Source organism: Rhinopithecus bieti, unplaced genomic scaffold (assembly GCF_001698545.2).
Source record: "Rhinopithecus bieti isolate Rb0 unplaced genomic scaffold, ASM169854v2 scaffold_28066, whole genome shotgun sequence".
NCBI classification, from domain to species: domain Eukaryota; kingdom Metazoa; phylum Chordata; class Mammalia; order Primates; family Cercopithecidae; genus Rhinopithecus; species Rhinopithecus bieti.
In genome coordinates, this window is record NW_016813021.1 from 1,153,108 (window position 1) to 1,170,884 (window position 17,777).

A 17,777-nucleotide genomic window follows, 5' to 3' on the forward strand; every position below is an offset into this window, starting at 1 on the left:
AAAAAAGAAAGAATAATTTTAAAAAGACATTAGTACCTCACTAATAACAAGTGTAAGATTGTATATATATAGTATACATAGCATGTCATAAACATCGTATGTAATATAATATATAATGTATAGAATATGACAATTACAATTATAACATATATAGTTATTAATACATCACTATAAATGTTATTACTGCATCACTAATCTCAAATGTAAGACTGTATATATAATATATAACGTTATATACATTATATATATATGTTATAAAATGTATATTATGCACATACAGGGGATACTAAAATTATTTCATTATTTGCACCTACCACCTAAAGCAGAACAGATGTCTAACTGATCAGGAGGGGATGTCATCTAGATATGAGTATACATTTATGTATATAATGGATTATGTCTTTTTTTGTTGTTTTTTTTTGAGATGGAGTCTCACTCTCTTAAGTTGGAGCTCAGTGGAGCGATCTCAGCTCACTGGAACCTCCGCTTCCCAGGTTCAAGCGATTCTCCTGCCTCAACCTCCCAAGCAGCTGAGATCACAGATGCCCACCATCACGCCTGGCTAATTTTTGTATGTTTAGTAGAGACGGGGTTTCGCCATGCTGGCCAGGCTGGTCTTGAACTCCTGACTTCAGGTGATCTGCCCACCTCGGCCTCCCAAATTGCTGGGATTACAGGCATAAGCCACCTTGCCTAGCCTGAGTATGTCTATTAAATTGAATCATTTGAAAATGGCAATATTCAAATGTGTTTGACCTATAAAACTAGCAATGTCGTATGGCTCAATCTAACAGTATACATGATAGTGTGCTATGAAATGCATTTCATACTGCAGGTCACTTTTTGAAAACGTTGAGAAGCACTGGGGAGTGGGGGACATAGGTTGTGGTAGGGAAGATAAATTTCTGCTTAGAACAGGAAATGCTGACAGCTATGTTTGCCTGCTGGCGGGGTGGTGCTGGTGTGTGCAAGATGTTTCTAGGATAATAGTTCTCAAACTTCAACATCACATACTCCCAACTTCTGACATATTTTCATCTCATCTGTACTATTATTCTCTCTTTTGAAAGATCAACTCCCTTTTTAGCTTAAACATATTGATTTTAAAACTTGCAATCATATATGGAAAATCAGTACTGCTTACTATAGATAGAAGATAACTATAAAGATAAATCCAAGGCCAGGCGCAGGGGCTCACACCTGTAATCTCAGCACTTTGGGAGGCCGAGGCAGGCAGATCACCTGAAGTCAGGAGTTCGAGACCAACCTGGCCAACATGGTGAAACCCCATCTCTACTATATAAAAATACAAAAATTAGCTGGGTGTGGTGGCGCGTGCCTATAGTCCCAGCTACCCAGGAGGCTGAAGCACAAAAATTGCTTGAACCCAGGAGGCAGAGGCTGCAGTTAGCTGAGATCGTGTCACTGCACTCCAGCCTGGGTGACGGAGTGAGACTCTGTCAAATAAATAAATAAATACATTCAGTGAAAAGAAATGAAGATGTTATGTTGCATTCTAGCTGGGTCTAGAGTTTCTTGCAGAGGGCTCTGAACCAGAGGCCTGGGTCTGTGGTGTTGGAGGGAGACCCTCAAATATCATGGAGGTGATCCTCACGCTGCTGCCCAAAGAAACTGCAGGGTTGGGGAGGCCCAGGAGAACTCTCACTTCTGACACCAGCTGCAGGTTTGAGGGTTCCCAAGGGTTTGACAATTCACTACAGGGACTCACGGAACTCACTGAATGCTCTCAGACTCACAGTTATGGGTTATTACAGTGAAAGGAAACAGAGAAAGCCAGCCGAGGACAGAGACATGTGAGGAAGCATCCAGGAATGTCCCAAGTGCAAAGCTGCCAGCTGTCTCCTCCCAGCACTGTCTTCTGTGGGTACCCATGTGGGACAGCACAGGCGGAGTGTTGCCAATCAGGAAAACCCACTGGAGCCTCGGCGTCCAGGGTTTTTACTGGGGTTCAGTCACATAGACGTAATTGACCACATGTGTGACCGACATTAGTTTCCAGCCCCTCCAGGGGTGGAGCTGATACTGTGTGGCCCACAGCCCCCACCGGAAATCACACTGTTGGAAATGATCTGGTGTGTCCCTAGGTCCTTATGTAGATAGAGACACTCTTATCAGGCAGAATATTCCAGGGGCTTAGAGATTATCTTCCAACAGCAAGGCCAAAAGTCAGCCCTTTCTTTGGGGTAAAATTAATTCCTTACTATAGAGACTCTCCCTCATCTCATTCGATGGATTAAGAGATATTCAAGGCTGGGGGCAGCGGCTCATGCCTGTAATCCCAGCACTTTGGGAGGCTGAGGCAGGCAGATCACCTGAGGTCAGGAGTTCGAGACCAGCCAGGCCAACATGGCAAAACTCCATCTCTATTAAAATACAAAAATTAGCCAGGCGTGGTGGTGGGCACCTGTAGTCCCAGGTACTCAGGAGGCTGAGGCAGGAGAATCGCTTGAGTCTGGGAGGCGGAGGTTTCAGTGAGCTGAGATTGTGCCACTACACTCCAGCCTGGGCAACAGAGAGACTCCATTTTGAAAGAAAGAGAGAGAGAGAGAGAAAGAAAAAGAAAGAAAGAGAAAGAGAGGAAGAGAGAAAGAAAAGAAAGAAGAAAGAAAGAAAAGAAAGAAAGAGAAAGAAAGAAAGAAAGAAAGAAAGAAAGAAAGAAAGAAAGAAAGAAAGAAAGAAAGAAAGAAAGAAAGATAGATCTACATGGCTAATAAGCACATGAAAAGATGTTCAATATCAACAGTCATCAGTAAAAATAAATGCAAATCACAATGAGATACCACCACACACCCACTAGGATGACTAAAATTGAAAAGACAGACACTTCTAAGTGGGAAGAGGATGTGGAGAAAGTGGAATTTCCATTTGTAGCTAGACCAGAAAGGGGTACAATCACTTTAGAAAACTGACAGTTTCTAGGCTGGGTGTGGTGGCTCGCACCTGTAATCCCAGCACTTTGGGAGGCTGAGGCTGGAAGATCATTGGAGCTCAGGAGTTCGAGACCAGCCTGGCCAACATGGTGAAGCCCCGTCTCTACTAAAAATACAAAAATTAGCTGAGTGTGGTGGTGGGCGCCTGTAATCCCAGCTACCTGGGAGGCTGAGGCAGGAGTATCACTTGAACCCAGGAGGCAGAGGTTGCAGTGAGCCGAGATCACACCACTGTACTCCAGCCTGGGTGACAGAATGAGACTCAGTCTTGAAAAAAAAAAAAAGAAAGAAAAGAAAACTGGCAGTTTCTCAAAAAGGTAAATGTGCACTTAACCTGTGACCCAGCAATTCAACTCTTAAGTATTTATCCAAGAGAAATCAATCCGTATGTTCACACAAAGACTCACATGCAAATGTTTACAGCAATATCTGTAACAGCAAAAAGACTAGAAACAATCCCAACGTCCATCAGCACAAGTGAGCGGATTACAAACTGTGGAAGGAAGAAAGACTGAGCTACACAACACATGAATGAATCTCAAAAGCATTGTCCTGAGTGAAAGAAGCCACATAGGAAAGAACACAGACTATATAATTCCATTTATATGAAGTTCTGAAATATGCAAAACTGGTTAACAGCGATAAAAGTCAGAATAGTAGTGGCCTCTACTATGTCAGCAGGAGGTGGGGAGATACTGAAAGGGGGCATGAAAAAACTTTCTGGAAGGATTGAAATGTTCTGTGCCCTGATGACAGTGGTACAGATTACATGTCCATATATTGATCAGATGATCAAATTGTACAATTAAGTTCTGAGGGCTTTGCGCAGTGGCTCACGCCTGTAATCCCAACACTTTGGGAGGCCAAGGCAGGTGGATCACTTGAGGCCTGGAGTTTAAGACCAGCCTGGCCAACATGATGAAACTCCATCTCTACTAAAAATATAAAAATTAGCCGGGCATGGTGGTGCATGCCTGTAATCCCAGCTCCTCAGGAGGCTGAAGCAGGAGAATCGCCTGAACATGGGAGGCGGAGTTTGCAGTGAGCCGAGATCACGCCACTGGACTCCAGCCTGGGTGATGGAGCAAGACCCTGTCTCAAAGGAAAAAAAGAAAAATGAAGAAAAAAGATTTGTACACTTTACTATGTGTAAGTGATATTTGGATGTGTGTCCCCTCCAAATCTCATGTTGAAATGTGATCCCCAATGTTGGAGGGGGGCGTGGTGGGAGGTGATTGGGTCATGGGGGTGGATCCCTCATGAATGGCTTGGTGCCCTCCCCATGGTTGTGTGTTGAGCTCTTGCCCTGTTAGCTCACGTGACAGCTGGTTGTTTAAAGAGCCTGGCACCTCCTCCCGTCTCTCTCTTGCTCACTCTCTTGCCATGGGACACGCCTGCTATCCCTTCACTTCCCGCTATGAGTAAAAGATTCCTGAGGCCTCTTCACCAAAAGCCAAGCAGATGCTAGTGCTGTGCTTGTATAGCCTGAAGAACCATGAGCCAAAGAAATCTCTTTTCCTTATAAATTACTCTCTCAAGTATTCTTTTATGGCAATGCAAAATGAACTAATGCAGTAAGTTACAACTCAATCCAAAACAAGAATTTTGAAAACAAAAAGGCAGATCTGTCCTGGGTAGTGATGATTTTCTGATCCCTGGATCTCAGACAGAGCAGCCAGATGCTGAAGCTGACGTGCACAATGGGGGCTCCTGATGGGGGTGGAGAGAGAAGCTCCTTGGGTGAGTCAGTCTGCTCATGTTGTGGAATCATTTGCAGTCTTCGCTTAGAGTCCACTCCACTAGCCTTTCCAAAGAGCTTGTCAGCCTCTGATTCCTTATACCAAGCCAGACCAATTTCACTTAAAATTGACAGTCACAAATAATCTCAAAATCTCGTGGCTTACAACAAAGGTTTGTTTCTCACTCTCACTACATGTCCCTCACCGTTCAGCTAGGAGCTAGGATGGGACTCAAGATGATGGGGAAGCCTGGGCTGGGCGCGGTGGCTCACACCTGCAATCCCAGCACTTTGGGAGGCTGAGGCAGGTGGATCGCTTGAGCTCAGGAGTTCGAGACTAGCCTGGCCAATATGGTGAAACTTTGTCTCTACAAAAAATGCAAAAATTAGGCCAAGTGCCGTGGCTTACACCTGTAATCCCAGCACTTTGGGAGGCTGAGGGAGGTGGATTACCTGAGGTCAGTAGTTTGAGACCAGACTAGCCAACATGGCAAAACCCCATCTCTACTAAAAATAGAAAGATTAGCCAGGTGTGGTGGTGCATGCCTGTAATCCCAGCTACTCAGGAGACTGAGGCAGGAGAATCACTTGAACCTGAGAGGCAGAGGTTGCAGTGAGCCAAGATCGAGCCACTGCACTCCAGCCTAGGCGACAGAGTGACACTCCGTCTCAAAAAATAAATAAATAAAAATAAGCTGGGCATGGTGGCTTGTACCTGTGGTCCCAGCTACTTGGGAGGTGAGGTGGGAGGATCACTTGAGCCCAAGAGATGGAGGGTACAGTGAGCTGAGATCACGCCACTGCACTCCAGAGTGAGACCCTGTCTAAAAGAAAAGAAAAGAAAAGAAAAAAAATGTTTCTAGCTATCATGGCAGGCAGAGGGCAGAACAAGGAACAAGGTGAGACACACACTGACTCTTATAGCTTCTGTCAGGAGGGGACACACCTCATTTCTTCTCACATTGTCATTAGTGAAAGCAAATCACATGGACACATTTGTGTTCAACATGGCAGGAAATTGCAATCTTCTTGTAGGAAGGTATATTAATCCGTTTTCACGTTGCTAATAAAGACATACCCGAGATTGGGCAATTTACAAAAGAAAGAACTTTATTGGATTTACGGTTCCACATGACTGGGGAGGCCTCAGTCATGACAGAAGGTGAAAGGCACGTCTCACATGGCAGCAGACAAGAGGAGAGAGCTTGTGCAGGGAAACTCCCATTTTTAAAATCCTCAGACCTCATGAGACTCATTCACCATCACAAGACCAGCAAGAGAAAGACCTGCCTTTATGATTCAGCCACCTTCCACTGGGCCCCTCCCACAACATGTGAAAATTCAAGATGAGATTTGGGTGAGGGCACAGCCAAACCACCTCAGAAGGAACTGGGTATTGATGGGCAGTAATATTGTTTACTACAAAGGACGTTTACTATCTCACATAGCAAGAGTTCTAGAGGCAGAAACTGTATTCAGCTTCAGGAGACAGTCAGAAACAACAGTGACTTAAAGAGGTAATTTATTCCTCTCTCACAAAGCAGAACTCTGAAGTACATAGTGCAAGGCTGGGAAAGTGGATCTCTAATATCATAAGGGACCAGACTTGCTGCTCTGCCACCCTAAGCATGTGGCCTGAAGCCTCAAGATAACAAAATAGCTGCAGAAGCCTTAGCCATCATTCCACATTCCAGGAGAAAAATCAAGAGGGGGAAAAAGTATGGGAGAGGAAGGCACCACTAGGTGATTCAGCTCCTTTTAAAGAGACTTCCCAAGATTCCCTCCCAGAGACTTCTGCTTCCTTCGGATTGCTACCTCTAACTGCAAAGGACACAGAAATGTAGTCTTTTAGCTGTCCATGACACCCCAAATACCATCAAGGAAAATAACTGCCACCAGGAATTTGTTGATTAGGATACTGAGAAGGATGGGGAGCTGCCACCAAGTCAGGAGGTGGAGCCTCAAGCCATTTTTATTCCAACGTAAAAGGAAAAGATAAATATTAAGACTGGGGGTTGACCAGGCATGGTGGTTCACGCCTATAACCCCAGCATTTTGGGAGGCCTGGGCAGGTGGATCACCTGAGGTCAGGAGTTTGAAACCAGCCTGGACAATAGGGTGAGCTCCTGTCTCTACTAAAAATACAAAAATTAGCCAGGCATGGTGACACATGGCTGTAATCCCATCTACTCGGGAGGCTGAGACAATAGAATCACTTGAACCCAGGAGGTGGAGGTTGCAGTGAGCCAAAATTGTACCACTGCACTCCAGCCTGGGTGACAAGAGTGAGACTTCATCTCAAAAAAAAAAAAAAAAAAAAAGACTGGTGGTTGTTGAAACTTCCAGAGGACAGCAGCACTGATTCTCAGACTTGATAGAGACCTCCAGACATCACTTCAACAGCGCCTCCAGTGCTCTCAAAGAGCTTTTCATCTGCTGCCCAATCCCTTTCTGGCACAAGACATCTTTTTCTGTGGCATCATGGTCTGAGGTGAAGCTTCCTCCTCCTCCACTCTTACATCAGGGGAGATCTCTTGCCAGGAGCTAATGGAGTGGATGTTGTAATTCAGCTAGCCTCCTGAGTACAGTTCTGTCAAAGTTCTTGTTTTGAAAGAATTGAGGCCAGATCACATTAACTGGAAGGAATCTGCCTTTTCTCATCTGACACTAGATTGTGCTTTTCTTGGGGGTGTTGAGAATGACCTCCAACGATTGCTTTGGTAAAGTCTGTTGGCTTCTCAATAAGTTATTGAGTCAAGGACTCGAGCTGCTGATGGTGGGAGGTTAAACAAGGTTTGAAACATAGCCTGAGGTGGCTTTGTAATGTGTAACCTTGGCCAGGTTAAACTACACTTCCCAGAATCCTTTTCCCTAGATGCGCGTATTTTATGGTTAGGGTGAACCACAAGGGACATTCTTGTTAGGGATTTGCTGGGTAGAGGTGAAGCTGTGGACATTTTGCACTTGTACCAGTTGTCACTTATCAGACAGCAACCAGGGCTGCAACTGTTCCCCCTTCCCCTGGATCCTCCTTCAGCTTCCCCAGTTGTTGGGCCAGGCATGTGTGCTTAGCTCCATGATGAAGGACCGTGACTCCAGCAAGACACCCACACTACCAAGGTCATAGACAAGAAGAATTAACATGGGGCCAGGCGCGGTGGCTCATGCCTGTAATGCCAGCACTCTGGGAGGCCAAGGCAGGCAGATCACTTGAGGTCAGGAGTTCAAGACCAACCTGGTCAACATGGTGAAACCCCCATCTCTACTAAAAATACAAAAATTACCCAGGCGCGGTGTTGCATGCCTGCAATCCCAGCTACTCGGGAGGCTGAGGCAAGAGAATCTCTTCAACCTGGGAAGCAGAGGTTGCAGTGAGCAGAGATCACACCACTGCTCTCCAGCCTGGTCAACCGAGTGAAACTCTGTCTCAAAAAGAAAAAAAAGGAAAACCAAAAAAAGAAAAGAAAAAGAAAAAGAATTAACATGGGGTTCAGTCCATCCTTGTGGACTCTAGCTTGTGCTTATGAGTTCCAGCTTGTTCCATGCTCTCCCCAACCTTACCTCCATTTTCCTTTCCTGACTTCCTGCACTTGTGGGTTTCAAGTTACAGCATCAAGCACAAAGACAACAGCCCTACAAAGAGAGCTTCACTAGCAACTACAATTGTTGAAGGTCAAATTCGTGTAGCAAACTGTGTGTGTGTGTCTATGTGTGTGTGTACGTGCACACATGTATTAAAGGTTCAGCTTTGCTGATACAGAATTTAGTACTAAGAGTGGTTCCAGAAGCCCAGAATCTTGCCAGTGAGATCTGGCTTTTCTAGAATTGGTTCTCTAATTAAATTGAAAGCCATTAATGACCCTGTTTTCAGTGATGAAGGGTACACTTATAGGTCATAGCATAGAGTGGCAAGGCAATCACTCAGATCATCACCAGTAGCTTCCTGTATTAGGTTTCTATAGAAGGAAAGGCTCTGGCCGACTATTTGCTTCCACAGAACAGTTTAGTGAAAATAAGAAGTGTAATGGGGTTGGCTCATTTCTTCTCACTGTGCTGGAAAACTTGGAGCTGGGGTGGAATGATGCACTCAGAACTTTACCTTCCCAGCTCTGGTTCTGTATAAGGGACTTGAAAGCTTCTGTGAGTGGTGGCCCTGAAAGAAACTTGTATTTCCCATAGTTATAGGGCTGAGATTTCTGAAAACCAAAGCTAAAGTCTAATCCAACAAAAGTTGAACTTCTAACCTCACAGGGTCTTTTTTGTTAAAGTTAGGGCTTTGATTGGGGAGGAATGGGATCCTGAAAATTGGGATGGAGACATATGACCAGATTCCAGTGAAGCTGAGGATTTTAAGACCCTTAAATACTGCCAAGTCTCTTTATCCGCAGAGGCAGCCCTTTCACTCCTGCCTGCGGAAGTGAGTCTCCTCTTCCCTGAAGAGACCGTAATGACCTTCCATAAGGCAAGGCATCTATGCTCCTTAGTACCTATTCCTATCGCTTCTTACTTCTAAGACCTATGACTAGACTCAAGGCTCAAGAGAACATGAAAGGTGAAGTACAAAATGTGACCTAAGAGGGGGTGCAATACACACCTAAATAATTGCTAATTTCTGTTTGCCAATTTATATCAACAAAGAACTGGGGAATATGTGCACAAATGGATCTTAAGGGTGTGGAATCAAGGTAGAAGACAATATAGTTGGATCAAGCCAAATGTATTCACATTGGTCCACCATGCAGAGATGTAATGTTTGAGCTTGAGGGGCTAGGAATGGCTCTGACAGTTTGCTTGGTTGGTTGATTCATATATGGACCCATACCTGGGCCTATAATAGGTTGAAAATGCCAGAATTTCCTTGGTGTACTAAAGAGCATGAATCAGCACATTTTTGTTCTGTAAAAGGCCAAAGAGTAAACGTTTTAGGTTTTACAGGCCAGTCTCAGTTTTTCACTCTTCAGCTCTCCCATTGTAGCAATAAATCCATCAAGGACAATTAGTAGGTAAATGAGCATGGCTGTGCTCCAATATAAGTTTATTTATAAACACTGAAATTTGAATTTGTATCATTTTCATGTGTCACAAATATTATTTTTCTTTTGATTTTATTTCAACTAAAAAAATGTAAAAACCAATTCTATTTTGTGGGCCACATGAAAACAGCCCAGGAATTAGATTTGGCCCTCGGACTGTCATTTGGCGATTCCTGCTGTAGTGAAAGGCAGCCAAAGGCTCAGGGAGATTGGAACGTTGGAGTGGCTTTATCATGTAAGATTTGCTCATCTATACACGTTGAGAGTGCCAAGGGGACTCGACTTTCACCCTAGCTATCAGAATTAAAGTTATGAAGGAGAGGCCTAGCATCCTTGAAGAGCTCTGTGGTGGCTCTTCTTTGTAGGTTAGAAACTCTAGTGGAGGTCATCAAGATGGCTGACCAGAAGTGCCCAACACTCAGCTGTGTAGAGTGTCTAAGAGAAAACACTGGAGTTCAGCAAAGGAGTGACAAAAACTCACAACATTGTGATGGCAGCATAGAGAGGGAAGCAAAGCACCTGAGCAGTATTGGTACAGAGCCAAGAGGACACCCCATTTCAGGTAAAAGGTAAGTGAGAGGTGCCCTGCAGTCCTTGCTTGCAATCCTAGCTATAGGAGGACCTCATGGTCCTCACAGGCCTGAAGCCCAGTCTAGGAAGCTGCCTAGAATCCACATGGCTACACAGAAGGAACTCACACTGAGGCCCCACTCCCAAAGACCCAGGCTGCTACCACACAGGGCTATTTTGAGAACAGAGCCTACTGCTATAGCACATTCTGCCCTGGGGGCCAATAGCCCCTGCATCTCCACATCCCTGGGGTCCTTCTGTTATTCCACCATATCCACACAAAAGGGTGCATGCCACAACACCAGTTAGATCCAGAAGTACAGCTATGATCCCAGCATTTGAACTCATACAGTGCCCCACACCTCAGGGAACAGGCAATCTATCATAGCAGGGTAGCAGCCCCCAAAACATGGGGAACCAATGTGCAAATCCCTCAGGGACCAAGGACTTGTCTGTCTGGTGCCCACCACTGATGGCAATGCTGCCTCACAACTAGCAGAGCCACCATACCCAATGCACACTTCCCTAGGGTTCACCCAGCTCCTTCCTCCAGCAAAACCACACCACTGCCCCCTCAAACACCTGAATATTAGGCCACTGAAGTATTCATAGACACTGCTGACATTAATTACAGTCAAAGAAGTCACATGGAGATCATACTACTGTGTTCATCCAGAACCACAGCCAAAGCATCCTACACAACCAACACCGTAGGATACATATACAGGAAAAAGTCTTTACTTATGAAAGCTACTCCATAAAATTGGAAGAGGTAACTATTACACCAGATGTATAGGAACATAAGAAACATGAAAAAGCAAGAAAACATGACACCTTTAAAGGAACACAATAATCCTCCAATAATAGACCCCAAAGAAAAGAACATCTGTGCAATTCCCAAAAAAGAATTCAGGTCGGGCGCGGTGGCTCAAGCCTGTAATCCCAGCACTTTGGGAAGCCGAGACGGGCGGATCACAAGGTCAGGAGATCGAGACCATCCTGGCTAACACGGTGAAACCCCGTCTCTACTAAAATACAAAAAACTAGCCGGGCGAGGTGGCGGCGCCTGTAGTCCCAGCTACTCGGGAGGCTGAGGCAGGAGAAGGGCGAAAACCCGGGAGGCGGAGCTTCTAGTGAGCCGAGATCTGGCCACTGCACTCCAGCCTGGGTGACAGAGCGAGACTCCGTCTCAAAAAAAAAAAAAAAAAAAAAAAAAAAAAAAAAAAAAAAAAAAAAGAATTCAAATGATCTTAAGGAAATTTGATGGGATACAAGAGAATACAAATAGACAATTCGACAAAATCAGGAAAACAAGGCTGGGCGCAGTGGCTCACGCCCGTAATCCCAGCACTTTGGGAGGCTGAGGCGGGTGGATCACCTGAGGTCAGGAGTTTGGGAGCAACCTGGCCAACACGGCGAAACCCCGTCTCTACTAAAAATACAAAAATTAGCCAGGCATGGTGGTGTATGCCTGTAGTCCCAGCTACTCGGGAGACTGAGGCAGAAGAATCGCTTGAATCCTGGAGGTGGAGGTTGCAGTGAGCCAAGGTTGTGCCACCATACTCCAGCCTGGGCAACAGAGTGAGACATCTCAAAAAAAAAAAAAAAAAAAATCAGGAAACAGTTCATGATCTGAATGAAAACTTTCATCAAAGAGATGGATATCATAAAAAAAGAACCACAAATAAATTTTGGGGCTGAATAATTAACAAACGAATTTTTTTGTTTTTTGAGACAAAGTCTTGCTCTTGTCACCCAGACTGAAGTGCAATGGCATGATCTTGGCTCACTGCAACCTCTGCCTCCCAGGTTCAAGCAATTCTCCTGCCACAGCCTCCTGAGTAGCTGGGATTATATTTTTAGTAGAGATGGGGTTTCACCATGTTGGCCAGGCTGGTCTCGAACTCCTGACTTCAGGTGATCTGTCCAGCTAATTTTTGTATTTTTGGTAGAGACGGGGTTTCGCCATGTTGGCAAGGGTGGTCTTGAACTCCTGACCTCATGATCTGCCCACCTTGGCCTCCCAAAGTGCTGGAATTACAGGTGTGAGCCAACGAGCCTGGCCAATAAATGAAATTAAAAATATAATTGAGAGCTTCAACAACAGGCTAGGTCAAGCAGAAGAAATAATTTCTAAACTTGAAGACAGGTTTATTGAAATAACTCAATCAGACAAAAATAAAGAAAAAGAAATGAAGAATGAAGGAGGCCTACAAGACCTATGGAACATTGTTAAGCAAACAGATATTCAAATTTTGGGGGTTCCAAAAGGAAAAAGAGGCGGGAAAAGACACAGAAAACCTATGTAATAAGGTAATAGCTGAGAACTGCCCAAGTCTCGGGAAAGGTATGGACATTCAAATTCAGAGTGCTCAAAAGTCCCCAAATAGATTCAGCCCAAAAAGGTCCTCTCTGTGGCACATTCTAGTCAAACTGTCAAAAGCTAAAGACCATGAGGGAATTTGAAAAACAGCAAGAGAAAAGTATCAAGTCACATATAAGGGAATTCCCATTCGACCAATAGAAGACTTCTCAGCAGAAACCTTATATTACAGGACGAATGGGATGATATATTCCAAATGATGAAAGAAAAAAAGCAGCCAAGAATATTGTAACAGCAAATGTATCCTTTAGAAATGAAGGAGTAATAAAGTCTTTCCCAGACAAGCAAAAACTGAGGGAATTTATCACCACTAGAGTAGCCTTACAAGATATCCTGAAAGAGTCTTAAATCAGCAAATTATCTAATAGGCATTTCTGAAAAGAAGACATACAAATGACCAACAAGTATATATGAAAATACTCATCATTAATCATCTGTCAAATGCAAATTGATACTACAATAAGATATCATCTCACTTCACTTAGAATGGCTGTTATCAAAGAGAAAAAATAACAAAAGCTGGCAAGGATGTAGAGGAAAAGGAACTCTTATACCCTGTTGGTGGCAATGTAAATTAGTACAATCATTATGGAAAACAGTAAGGAGGCTCCTTAAAAACACCTAAAAATAGAACTATTCTATCTATGGTCCAGCAATACACTCTAGGGTATATATTCAGAGGACAGGAAATGAGTATGTCAAAGAAATATCTGTACTTACATGCTGAAGATAAGGTAAGCATGGTTACTATAGTTGATAGTGAAGTCAAAATACTAATAAGAATAATCTGACTCAAAGAGACCTTTGGGATTCACTCGTTTATCATGGCATGCCTCAAAATGAAATAGATGGGGGAGCCTACTATATTCTTGCTTGGTCTGTCTAGGTGGGTAAGTTCTGAGTCTGGCAGACTTGCAGCACCATTCTCAATAGCCAAGATATGGAATCAACCTAAGTGTTTTTCAAGAGATGAATGGATAAAGAAAATGTAGTATAGATACACAGTGGAATACTCTTCCACCGTAAAAATAATGAAATCTTGTCATTCATGGCAGCATTAATAAGCCTGAAGGACATTATGGTAAGTGAATTAAGCCAAGCATGGGAAGATAAATACCACATATTCTCATTCATATGTAGAAGCTAAGAAAGTTGATATCACAGAATTAAAGAATGTAATAATGATTACTAGAGGCTGGATGGGGTTGAAGGGGATAGGAAGATGTTGGCAAATGGATACATAATTACAGCTAGATAGGAAAAATAACTTCTAGCATTCCTTAGCACTGTAGGATGACTATAATTAGCAATGACTTATTCCACCATTCCTCAGGACAATTAACCAGTCTGCTGATGGCTGATTAATTACATTAAACTCTTTTTTCTTTTCTTTTTTGAGACGGAGTCTTGCTCCTGTCACCTAGGCTTGAGTGCAATGGCGCAATCTCGGCTCATTGCAACCTCCGCCTCCCAGGTTCGAGAGATTCTCCTGCCTCAGCCTCCCGAGTAGCTGGGATTATAGGCATCCATCACCACACCCGGCTAATTTTCATATTTTTAGTAGAGACAGGGTTTCACCATGTGGGCCAGGCTGGTCTCAAACTCCTGACCTCAGGTGATCCACCCATCTCAGCCTCCCAAAGTGTTGGGATTACAGGCGTGAGCCACTGAGCCCAGCCACATTGAACTGTTTCTATCATGGAAAGGGCATCTTTTTTTTTACTTATTTAAATTTTTTATTTTTTGATAACAGCTTTATTGTAATAGAATTCACATACCATACGATTCACATGCCATACATTTCACACATTTAAAGGGTACAAGTTGATCTGGTTATTTCACATTGCAAGCCTGTATCAAAGCATCTCATGTTCTCCACAAATATATACACTTATGATGTACCCACAGCAATTAAAATTTTAAAATCATGTACAAGTCAATGGTTTTAGTATATCCATAGATATGTACAGCCATCATCACAATCAATTTAAAATATTTTTATCACCCCCAAAAAAGAAACCCAATGCTCCATAGCTGTTATCCTCCTGTCCCCAAACGTCTCAGCCCTAAGCAACCGCTAGTCTACTCTGTTACTATATGTTTTCCTGTTTTGGACATTTTATATAAATGTATTCATATAATATGTGGTGTCTTCTGATTGGCTTCTTTCACTGAACATAATGTCTTCAAGGTTCATCCACGTCGTAGCATGTATCAGTACTGCATTCCTTCCTATGGTTGAATAATATTTCATTGTGTGGATTTACCACATGTTGTTTATGCATTCGTCAGTTGGTAGATATTTGGGTTTTTTTCACCTTTTGGCTATTATGAATAATATTAAAATGAACATTTATGTTTGTGTTATTATGTGGACATAAGTTTTTATTTCTCTTAGGAATAAAATTGCTGGGTCAAATGGTGACTGCATTTTTAAGTTTGAGGAACTACTGGACTGTTTTCCATAGTGGCTGCACTGACGAGGTACGGTGGCTCACGCCTGTAATCCCAGCACTTTGGGAGGCCAAGGCGGGCAGATCATCTAAGGTCAGGAGTTTGACCTGGCCAACATGGCGAAACCCCATCTCTACTAAAAATACAAAAATTAACCTGGCGTGCTGGCAGGCACCTCTAATCCCAACTGCTTGAGAAGCTGTGGCAAGAAAATCCCTTGAACCTGGGAGGCAGAGGTTGTGGTGAGCCGAGATCACACTGCTGCATTTCAGCCTGGGCAACAGAGGGAGACTCTGTCTCAAAAGAAAAAAAAAAACCAGTTTTGTTGAACTAACTCATGAAGCCATCTGGTTTAAGACTTTTCTTTGTCTATTAAAATGATCATGTGGTTTTGTAATTTATTCTAATGATATGGTGTATTACACTAATTTTCAGCTGTTAAGCCACTGTTGCATTCCTGGAATAAGTCCCACTTGGTTGTGGTGTATAACACTTTTTATATGTCTCTGGATTTAGTTTGCTAGTATTGTATTAAGGGTTTTTGCATTTATATTTATAAGAGATACTAGTCTGTAGTTTTCTCGTGTCTTTGTCTGGTTTTGGTATTGGGGTAATATTGGTCCCAAATAATCCATTGGAAAGCGTTGTCTCCTTTTTTAAATTTTTGCAAGAGTTTGAGAAGAATTGGTATTAGTTCTTTAAATTCTTAGAAAAATTTGCCAGTGAAGCTATCTGGTTCTTGGTGTGTGTGTGTGTGTGTGTGTGTGTGTGTGTGTGTGTGTGTGTGTGTTTCCTTGGTCATTAATTCAATCTCTTTACTTATTAGAGGTCTATTCAAATTGTCTGATTTTTCTTGAATCAGTTTCAGTAGTATATGTCTTCTAATAATTTATGTCAGCTGGGCGAGGTGGCTCACGCCAGTCCCAACACTTTGAAAGGACAAGGCAGGTGGATCACTTGAGGTCAGGAGTTCGAGACCAGCCTGGCCAACATGGTGAAACCCCATTTCTGCTAAAAAATACAAAAATTAGCTGGCCATGGTGGTGGGTACCTGTAATCCCAGCTACTTTAGAGGCTGAGGTAGGATAATCACTTGAACCCAGGAGGCAGAGGTTGCAGTGAGCCAAAATCACACCACTGCACTCCATCCTGGGCGACAGAGCAAGACTCCATCTCAAAAAAAAAAAAAAAAAAAGAATTTAGGGCCGGCGTGGTGACTCACGCCTGTAATCTCAGCACTTTGCAAGGCCGAGGCAGGTGGATCACTAGGTCAGGAGTTCAAGACCAGCCTGGCCTCAAGACCAGCCTGGCCAACATAGTGAAACCCCATCTCTAATGAAAATACAACAAAAATTAGCTGAGAGTGGTGGTGGGCGCTGTCGTCCCGGCTATTTGGGAGGCTGAGGCAGGAGAATCGCTTAAACCCAGGAGGCAGAGGTTGCAGATCGCCACCTGGCTAAGTTTTGTATTTTTAGTAGACCTGGGGTTTCGCCATGTTGGCCAGGCTGGTGGTGAACTCCTGACCTCAGGTAATCCGCTCACCTCAGCCTCCCAAAGTACTAAGATTACAGGCATGAGCCACTGTGCCCGGCCACATGATTTTGATGATTTTAAATTTATACAGATTTGTTTTGTTGCCTAGTGTGGGGTCTATTCTATAGAAAATTCTCTGTGCAATCTAGAAGAATGTATATTCTGCTTTTGTTGGGAGAAGTGTTCTATAGTTATCTGTTATATCTGGTTGATTTATACGGTTTAGATCTTCCCATTTTCTTGTTGATTTTATGCCTAGTTGTTCTATCCATTATTGGAAGTGAGATACTGAAGTCTCCAACTATTATTGTGGATTTGTTCATTTCTCCATTCATTTTTATTAGTTTTTGTTTTATGTATTTTGGTGCTTTATTATTAGAGGTATGTATGTTTATATTGTTATATATTCTGATGGACTGACCACCTTATCATTATACAATGTTTCTCTTTATCTGTAATAACTTTTTGGTTACAAAGCTTATTTTTTCTGACATTAGTATTGCCACTTCAGCTTTCTTGTGGTCACTGCATGATATATTGTTTTTCATCACTTTGCTTTATATTTTTGAATCTTACGTGTTTTCCTATAGACAGCTTTTAGTTATATCTCAGTTTTTAAAACAATCTAGTCTGAAATACTTGACTTTTATTTGACTTTTAATTGAATTGTTTATTTCATCAACATTTAATGTTATTATTTATACCATTGGATTTACATCTGCCATATTAGTTTGTGTTTCCTACAAAATTTATTTATTAGTGCCAGGAGGTTTTTGTTTTATTTATTGATTGATTTTATATTTATTAAGATTTTCTACATAGACAATCATTTCATCTGGGGATGGGGACACTTTTATTTTTCCCTTCTCAATCTATATGCCTCTTACTTCCATTTCTTGACTTATTACACTGGCTAGGACTTCCAATATGATGTTGAATAGAAATGGTGAACATGCTTGACTTGTTCCCAATCTTAAGAAAGAAAGCATTCATTTTTCACTATTTGGTATGATATTAGCTATAGGCTTTTTTTTTTTTTTTTTTTGGAGACGGAGTCTCGCTCTGTCGCCCAGGCTGGAGTGCAGTGGCTGGATCTCAGCTCACTGCAAGTTCCG